This window comes from Excalfactoria chinensis, chromosome 11, assembly GCF_039878825.1.
Source record: "Excalfactoria chinensis isolate bCotChi1 chromosome 11, bCotChi1.hap2, whole genome shotgun sequence".
NCBI classification, from domain to species: Eukaryota; Metazoa; Chordata; class Aves; order Galliformes; family Phasianidae; genus Excalfactoria; species Excalfactoria chinensis.
In genome coordinates, this window is record NC_092835.1 from 5588617 (window position 1) to 5597838 (window position 9222).

Consider the following 9222-nt stretch of genomic DNA (forward strand, 5'->3'; position numbering starts at 1 on the left):
GTGCATTAAGTTGCACCAATCTCCTCCCCGTAACAAAATTTATGCTGTGTGTGAGAAAGCTAATTCTTTGTTCAGCAAAGCAGCCTGGATATTTACAAACTGTCTTGAAGTCTGCACTATGTGAGTAATATAAGCCCATATGTCTACCGTGGTATTATATTAGTTGTTGTTTCTACAAAGGCATTTGAGAAACCCCACAAGTTGTTCTCTGAAGCTTCAGAACTGACAGACACTTGCAGTAGTTGTTATAATTTTTCCACAGGTTACTCTTTTCCCCTGGTTTAAACTACCTCCTACTTCTCGTGAGGTTTTCATTGGGGGGGAAAAAAATGAACTTGTTATAATTTGGCAGCTCATCATTTGCTTAATTATTTCAAAACATGCTGAAATACAACCAGGTATTTCAATTTCAAATTCTGGCAAGGGAAAATAATCCACTGTACTTAAAATCCTCTCTTACTTGCTTTAAGAGTTACAGCAAACAGTGCTTCAAAGTTGTTATTCACATCCATCAACTGCAGAAATACTGGATATTAATTCTTCCGATGATTCTAAGCCTCGCAGTCCAAGATTAATTCCACAGCCTGCCAGAATGTGGATAAAACAGGAAGGCATTTAGAAATGGTTGTTGACTTCACAATAGCATAAATGTCAATTAGAATCTTAATCTCATTTTGTGTTAGTTGTACTTTAAGCCATCAAAATCAAATGTATTTATTTTGTTTCTCTGCTATAAACTTCAGCATAAATTTTGTCAAGTAACTACATTAGCAAGCCTAAGACAGCAACAACTTAACATTTCTTTAAAGTTAGTTTCAGACTCACATTCTTTGCTGAATCATGGCAATTGTCAAATATCTGAGTACTGATAGATCTGACAGCAATTAGGTCACTGGGAGCTATCTGGGCAAGAGAAAAGTGATCATGATATTGCAAAAGCATCCAGATAACAAAACGTTGATTCTTCCCTTTGACTGAGGATGTCTGCTTTTTAAAAACCATGATTTAGGAATATCACAGATTTCTGAACAGCTCTGTGACTTTCAGCAGCTGCTAAAACATGTTTGCATTGGCTGCAGCTGGTTCTTCTCAGAAAAATTCTACCTCTGTGACTCATGCCTTCCTAACCTCAGCATTAGACTGAAGCTGCATTCTGCATTATCCATTCAGACATAATAAACAAATATTTGAGTTGCTGCACAGTACAGATGCACCACATCCTTCAAGTGAAGGAATTAGTATTTATGGCTTTGGTAGAGGTAAACTCAGCTCTACACAAAATGTAGAGAGGGTCAAGTTTTGAGAACTGTTTAAACTTTCAAAATCCGTAAGTTTTTACTCAAGTTAATTCTTAGGATTTCCAATAATTTTATTCTCTTTTCCTACATATAAAAACATCGCTTCCAGTATAACTTCATAGTTAATGGGATTCAAATAGGCCTTCTTTATGACAACCTTCTCATTCCTTCTGAAACCCTCCTATGCATATGGAAGCTATCAACAAGACCAATGTAGAAATTGCAGTGTTGGAATCTTTGTCATAAGAATTTTATAGATACAGAAACACTTATATCATAGTGCAGCAAATATTTCATTCACTCTTGGTTTTTACAACCTCTCTCCTTGAGTTCAGGGATGCTACTCACATATCTGAAGTTAAAAACAGACATCACCAGACCTGGAGGATATGAGAGAACACCTGGTTCAGTTTTCATTAGTCCAGCAAGTCCATTAGTCCAACAAGAAAGCTGGAGTATGCGTGTGCAGCATATGGGGAGATGGGGAATTACCAGTATATTTCAAAAGGAAGATGAGTGTTATATTTGACCACAGACTTTAAAAGATGGAGTTTTCATAGTGAGAGATTTAAAAGTATTCAAATGATTTGTATGTAATTACTCAGAAGAAATCAAAGAGATGGAGCACAATGAAAAGAAGATAGAAAAATAATTATAAATGTTTATAAATATTAATTACTACTCCACTTCCTGAAAAAATGAACTATCACTCGTGATTAGACTGATCTTTAATGAGCTTCCTCGCACTCCTAACAGTGGATGCAGTCTATGAACAGTGCATACAGCTCAGACAACTGTTGTTGATTAAAGTTTAGCATTTTACTTTGAAAAACTCGTCACTCTAAAAATTGTTCTTAAAATTCCTTCAACACAGCAACTCAGGATAACTAAGTAACCACATTCCCCTTCCCCTGTTCTTGCAGATTAATGATCAGGGCTGACTTATTTATGAAAGCAACACATTATAAGTACAGAGCGCTGGAGATATGCCATCAGTTTACAGCAGAACAGAAAGAGTGTATTGTTTAAATACAGGATTGAGAAGATAAAGTGGTAAAGATGTTCTAAAGAAAGCATTCTGTTCCTTATACAATACTGTTAGGAAAAAAAAAAAAAAGCCACAGAAGCGCTACACAAAAAGCAATTTCTGATAAATGTTGCAAAATTGTTATAGTGGACATGTTTCTTTTTTTCTTGGGCTGACTGCTGTGTTATGTCAAGGAAAAACAGCACTAAGGTATCAGAAATGTCAGTGCAGTATGGATTGCAGTAAATTTACTCTGAGAAATCTTGAGCTGATTCTGATCTTGCCTGAACTGTTGATAATAGACAGTGACATTTTACTTGTGAGATATTTGTGTGCAGCTTATATTTTAAAAGGAACTTTAGCGTGTAATATATTTGCACAAAGAAATATTGCATGTATTTCTACATTCCCCTCTGTTACCTTTACATGACTGTGCACTGTTTATTTGTTTAAATGACCTGCTTTTTTCCTTCTCTCTCTGAATCTCCAGTGGTCATCCCAGCATAGCACATCACATCTGGCTTGTGGTAATACATGTTATTTCCTTAGTGAAACTGTGGGAACTCTTCCTTAATGTGTGCTACATACAATAATACAAAATCATTTCAAGCTAATAGAACTTAGTTCTAAAGATGCTTTCTCAACCTTTTCAGGTTACCCATACTTTTGGCATGATTTATACTGTGCCTCTTAGAAAAACACCACAGAGGCAGGAGAAAGGGGCCAACTATTTAAATTGAGCTGAATTTCACTTCAATAGAACATAAACACCAAAAAAGGCATCATGCAAATCATCCTGTAAGGCCACCTACAACAAAACCAAGGCAAAGCAATTCTTCAGACTTGTGTTGACTATGATGTGATAGCCAGTAGGGACAGACAAGATTGAAACAAGCCCCCATAAAAGGGCTTACTAAAGTTAACAAGGGATAAAGAGAAATACAGCGGTACAGACTCATGATAAACACTTTTTTCTTTTTTAAACAACTGTGTTGATCATTAGCTACATCTCTTTGTTTGAAGAATGCTCTACAGTATCACACAGCTGAAAACACGTCCTGTAGAGCCAGCTTTGTTATCTAAATAAAATAAATTAAATAGCATGAGGCCTAACGCATGTCCCTGAGGCATTTCACTGGGTACTTCTTAGTGGACTATCATCTTCTTTTTATGATCCTTCAGCCAATTTCCATTCTGCCTGGATATCAATTTGAATTCAGTAAAATGTTAGCAGTGTGTTCATTTGCATTCCTAATATCTTCTGATTCAGTAATTTAGTAACAAAAAGTCACAGTCAATCTACTAACTTAGTACTACAACAATCTAATGAGAACAAAAGCATTCAGAGAGTTGCAAATTAATAGATACATTGAATTTAATATTAAATGTTACATAATGACCTGGAAAGTAGTACATTTCACTAAATGATTATGTCCGTATCAGAGGAAAAATTTCAAATGGCTGAATTCTCACGTTGGCATCAAGTGGCTGGATTTTCTAAAGGGCATAAGTTACTGAGTGATGAATACTGTTGAAACCTAGGTCTTGAGTCTGAATGTACTCTTAAAACACCGGTCATGACTTCCATTGAAAGCCTGGCTTTTATTGCTCAAGATGTTTGAATTAAGGTATTTACCTTTCCTTTCTGAATGAGAATATATGTTCTGTGGTTTTGAAGACAGACCCACAGGGAGGTTGCTTCCAAAAATAGTCTGTGCTTGTGCAGCCTTTAAAAATGAAAAATAGATCTTTAAAGAGTAATGGTTAACAATGTACCCTCATTACTCATGTTTAAATTGCTTTTCTTGGCACAAAACACTTCTATGCTGGAATCTCTATTCTGCAGTTGAAGAGAATCCAGCATTTTAAACATGATCAAACTCACAATACTCTTCACATTTATTCTATCATTGGTGGTAAAATGAAATCCTAAGTGAACTAATAAAAATCTTCAAACACACACGTATCCCTAGGCCAGACTCAATGCTCTAGTGGGGATCTTTTGCAACAAACATTCAACAAGTGTTCAGAGTACTCAAACATAAACAGATGACAGTATTAAAAAGCAGACCTCAGTCCTCACAGCTTTCAGTCATATTCCTGAACATTTTTCATGCTATTCACTAGCTTCTAATAACAAATGTGACTTATTTGGGAATAGAGGAGGTTCTCTTTCTCCTCAGTACAGTTTAACTGTATCTTGATGTTTCAGAAGAATGTGAGGAGTTCAACATTCATGCTGTCTGACACTACATCTAAGGAAAGTATAAACCAATCACAGGTTATGGCACACTTGGTGTGCTCACTTTCTCATGATTCAGTTCAAAGACAAAAATGTGCATCTTCAGCATGTGAGATGCACAGTTGTTCTCAGCAGAGTTTGTTAGTTCAGATATAGTTCTGTGTATATACATATTTAGTGACTACATAGATTTTCGAAAAGGAAAAATCACATCTAGCTGTCTTGGAACATGTGACTTAAGTCACTTGATTCCATAAGCATACTAGATCCATTCTGACTTGGAAGAGTATACATCCTCATCAGCTGAAATATGAAGATAGCTTGCTCAATTGTTACAAGGCAGAGCTGTTCAGAGATCAGCTTTTCATTTTTTGCTGCTTTTTCCCCTTCTTCCTTCCCTGAACCCAATTTCTTTCTTCCCTCCAAGGAAAAGAACAGAAAGACAACACTCAAAACTTTCAGCTGAGTTTAATCATTTTTCCCCTCCTTGTTTTTCGGTTTGACCACAAAACCAGACAACACATTATTCACCCAGCACTACTAATGAGCTCCTTTCTCAGAGTCTTTGTACACTGCATAATGAAGAACATCTGCATCCTGCGTAAAGCTTGACATTTCCCTGCCTATTCACCAATGGCTTTTTTTTCTTCTTTTCTTTCAATGACTGAATGGATTAACACTGCAGTGGTAGTAATGCAATATATGGGAAAGAAAACTGGCAGAACCTCCAGAACATTCTATTCTTATCACCTTCTCTTAATATTTCAGTAGAATTACTCAGTTCATATGGTAATCATTTCCTTCTAATCAATGTTTCATATTTAACCTTGCCTATTCACTCCTACTTATTGCTACTTGCCAAGAAAGCAGAATGAGACTACTGGGGCTATATTTCTTTCAGGATATTGAGAACAGATTAATAATACTGACAGCACTCTAACAAAAAGATGTTATTTATTAATTAACACTTCTAAATAATTTGTTAAAGGTTACGGTGTGATTAATGTATGACAATAAACAGCTATTACATGGACCAGCCAACCAATAAATTACTCATAACTATAGAAACTCTTTTAATGTTTTTAGAGTGCTTCCCAACCTTTCCTAAAACAAAGGGCCACCTACCATCCTGGAGGAAAAAAAAAAAAAAGAAATGCTTTGACTGCCAGGCCCTTTACAAACAGGCTATTTTCACGGCCATGCTATTTAATATAACTTTATTGTATTTTATTGTCCTTATAAACATATCCCTTTTTCTTTTTTTCCTTAATGGTTTAGTCACGTGCATAGGGTTACCTATAAGATTGCTCTTAGAAAGGTGGAGAGACTATTTTTGCATGCTACTTTCTGTTATCTGGAAAGTTATCAGTGATTCAGGTTGAGGTAGCAGCATATGGAACACGCTACTCATGTAGGGGGCTATTAACAGTTTATTTATTAACTCACACTGGAAGTGTACTTATGGACTTAGATTTCAGTTTCTGACATTATTGAACATCTACATACACACACACAACTAGAGTTTGTTTGCTAAGAAAGTATTTTAACTCAGCATTAGTAAAATAATAGAGTTTCAGCTGGATTTGTAGTGAAAAATGAGAAATCTAGATTTAAAAAACTGAAAAAAAAAGTAGCAAAGCTTTCTTTTTGATGGATAAAGGTTTCAATTAAATCTACCAGGGCCCCTACTGTGCCAGATGGATCCAGTGGGTGTTACCTAACTGCAACATATCAGCAAAAATACTGTGGGAAAATCAATAGTATTATAGAAACAAAATGTATATAGGAAAAAAAAAAAAAAGTATAGATAAGTATGGAAAAAAAAACAAACAATGTTGTTCTCTTTATTACCTGCAATGCTATAATGGAATGATAACAGCAGAGTGGCAAAGTCTAGAGCTACAGCAAATAATAACAAGCCCAAGTGCGGCAGCCACAGATACAAAAATGAAGGAAAAGAGCTGCTTACCTCTGAAAAACTTCAGGTAGACAGAGAACTCCAACAAAAGATACCCTCACCTCCACTGCCAACCCTTAAATGAGGACTGGGAAGCAGTGGATCCTGACTCCACCCCTTCCAGTCACTCAGGTGTACTGCATGGATTGCATGCACCTGAGATCCCCTGGGTTGTCTCTGCCTTCCCACCAAGTGCTCAATCAAGGTAAAGCATAAGATGTTACCACATGTATTATCTCTCAGCATATGGGTCATCTGCTCCCTGTAAAGTAAAAACCTCAGACAGCTTTGCAGTTTCAACATCTAAAAATCAAATGAAGAAAATACTGTGATAAGCATACATTCACTTCCTTTCCTCTTATTTTTGTTTTCAGTCAATTGTTAGTTCTTAGATTTACTTTGGCACCATGTATTTTTGTCCACTGGGAGCTGTTTGTTTTGCAGTTCCTATTCTTGTGTACCTTGACCTGTCTTCCTTTCAGTACACTAGCCTTCATAAGTAAATTCCATAGAGATGACCAGACTTTACAAATTTGTGTTTTGCAATATTACACGATCGATGCAGAATAAACCAGTGATAGGTTGCTTCCAAGACTTCCAAGACTTGATTTCACCAACAGACTATGGAGTAGGCAGGATGCATGGACCAGTGCTTTCTTAGAAGCATATATATACTTTTCAGAACTAATAATCCCAGCATTGCCAAAACAGTTTAACAGTTCCAATTCTTTTTGTTTGTTTGTTTGTTTAGAGTTGAATGCTCAGAAAAATTACTAGCAATACTAGTTTCCCTTCAGCATTTTAGTGTATTGCTCTGGCATATGCTTTATTACTTAAATTTGATGTGACTTTAGCGTGGGTGTAACTTCTAAGCAGGTGAGACGAAAGTAACAGAGGAATCTATTTGCTTAACTAAAAATCATAAATCTTTACAGTAGCCATATTCTTACATGGAATGGTTTAACTTTGTGTAGTATGTATGAAATATACTTGGAGTGAAACAGAAGTTGGTTTATTTCCTTTACACTTCTCTAACTATTTAAAATCATAACACTGTAGATATACACAATAAAATACATTTGAACAAAGAAAACACCTCAGTCTTCAACGGAAATTAACTGTAATAGTTTCCTGTCAAATTTGAACAGGTTTCCTGTAATAATTTTGGATGCATTATCCACATTTTCATTTCACCGTATTGTTCTCTGACTAATTAGATACTAGCCACATTCTGTTTTATGCTTTTAATCTTGCTGCTTTTCACACTGCTTTAGCTAGCTCATGTTGAGTGCTCAGATAAATCTGTAAAATGATGGTTTGTTTAATAGTATGTTAGATTGATAGAGCAGTTCAACAGTAACTCGCCTGCTGTGCTAATCATGTAGCACACACTAATGTGTACTCTAGATGTTCTGGAGTAAATATGAAGTACAGTATTTGTTAACTGAATGCTAGGTGTAGCATTATCTGATTCAAGAATCAAAAATAAAGTAGACATGATGTGGCCTTTTTTCATAGGAGGAAAATTCAGGGTCTCTATTGAAAGACAGGGTACTTTTGGCATGAGAACTCTATGTCTTCCTTTATTTCAGTCCTTAATTTCCTTGTTTCATCTTCTCCTGTATAAAATGGAGTTTTAAATTTTTATTATTATTTAGACTGTAAACTTTTTTAAATAGGAGCTTCGTTTTACCATGTACACAAGGACCTGAAAACAAAATCATGATAGTATTGTAAGTTAGAAGAGGCAATTCTGATTATGTACAGTTAAAATTTTAACAAATCAATCATGTTCTAGAAAGGGCTAGTTCTGCTGCTGTTGGGCACTACTGGTTAAAGCTGATACTATCCTAAGAAAAAAAGCTTGTGCTTTTAATACTTTCTCTCTCCTTTCTTGATAGTTCCTCATCTCTTCTTTCTCCTCCTCTCATTATCTTTGCACTTTCAGCACCGGGCGCGGGCGGACAGCGCCGTCCCGGGTCCAACCGCAGAGCTTCGGGCAGAGGATTTCAGAGCAGGAACTGATAAGTGCAGTGATGGTAGGAGTGGGTGGCGTTGGTATTAACCAATGTAATTTAAATTACAGATCTGGACACAGAAGCAGACTTCTGCGTCCTAGAAAAGTTTCTTTCCCAGAGGGGTTGATAAGTACGTATGAGGACTGTGGAAAAGAATAATGTATGGAGAAAAATAAATAGCAGCCGGAAAAAAATCAAGAGGAAAAAGGTGGGAGAAAGAAGGAGGAAATATTAGTATGTAAGAAGGCTATGGTTACATTTATGTGTTTAAGCTCACGTGTTACTATGTGCTAGAATGCGTATGGCAGAAGCAAAGCAATGCAGCTCTGTAGCAAAACAGCTGTGCTGTCAAGGCAGAGTCTGTAACATATCTGCAATTCAAAAAAGTCTTATTTTCTCTGCCCCAAATGAACATTTGCTAATACTTGTCATCAAATATAGAAATAACGTATGTTTAGCTGCTGAAAGACAAGCACTTCTGAAAATTATTATTAAGTCTTTCAAATAAATATATTTATTTTCTATTTTCCTGCAAACATTATTAGAAAATAATTGGAAGGGGCTGAAAGCAGCGTTTTCTACAATACCATTTAAATGACGCATCCAACTTCTTGTGTTCTGCGTTCTGCTGTCGTACCACTGGGTGGGAGTGTTGCAGCTTTTTCCGGAGTTGATTTGCA

General features: G+C 36.0%; 1 protein-coding gene across 1 annotated transcript in view; it reads right to left on the minus strand.

Annotated features, from left to right (window-relative positions):
* The window catches only part of WWOX (WW domain containing oxidoreductase), a 450173-nt gene extending 443572 nt beyond the window's left edge, over positions 1–6601 (minus strand). The window contains exon 1 of the mRNA XM_072346077.1: positions 6537–6601. The gene's annotated coding sequence lies outside the window, so the exon portion shown is untranslated. The remainder of the gene's footprint in view (positions 1–6536) is intronic.
* Between the last annotated feature and the right edge of the window lie 2621 nt (positions 6602–9222).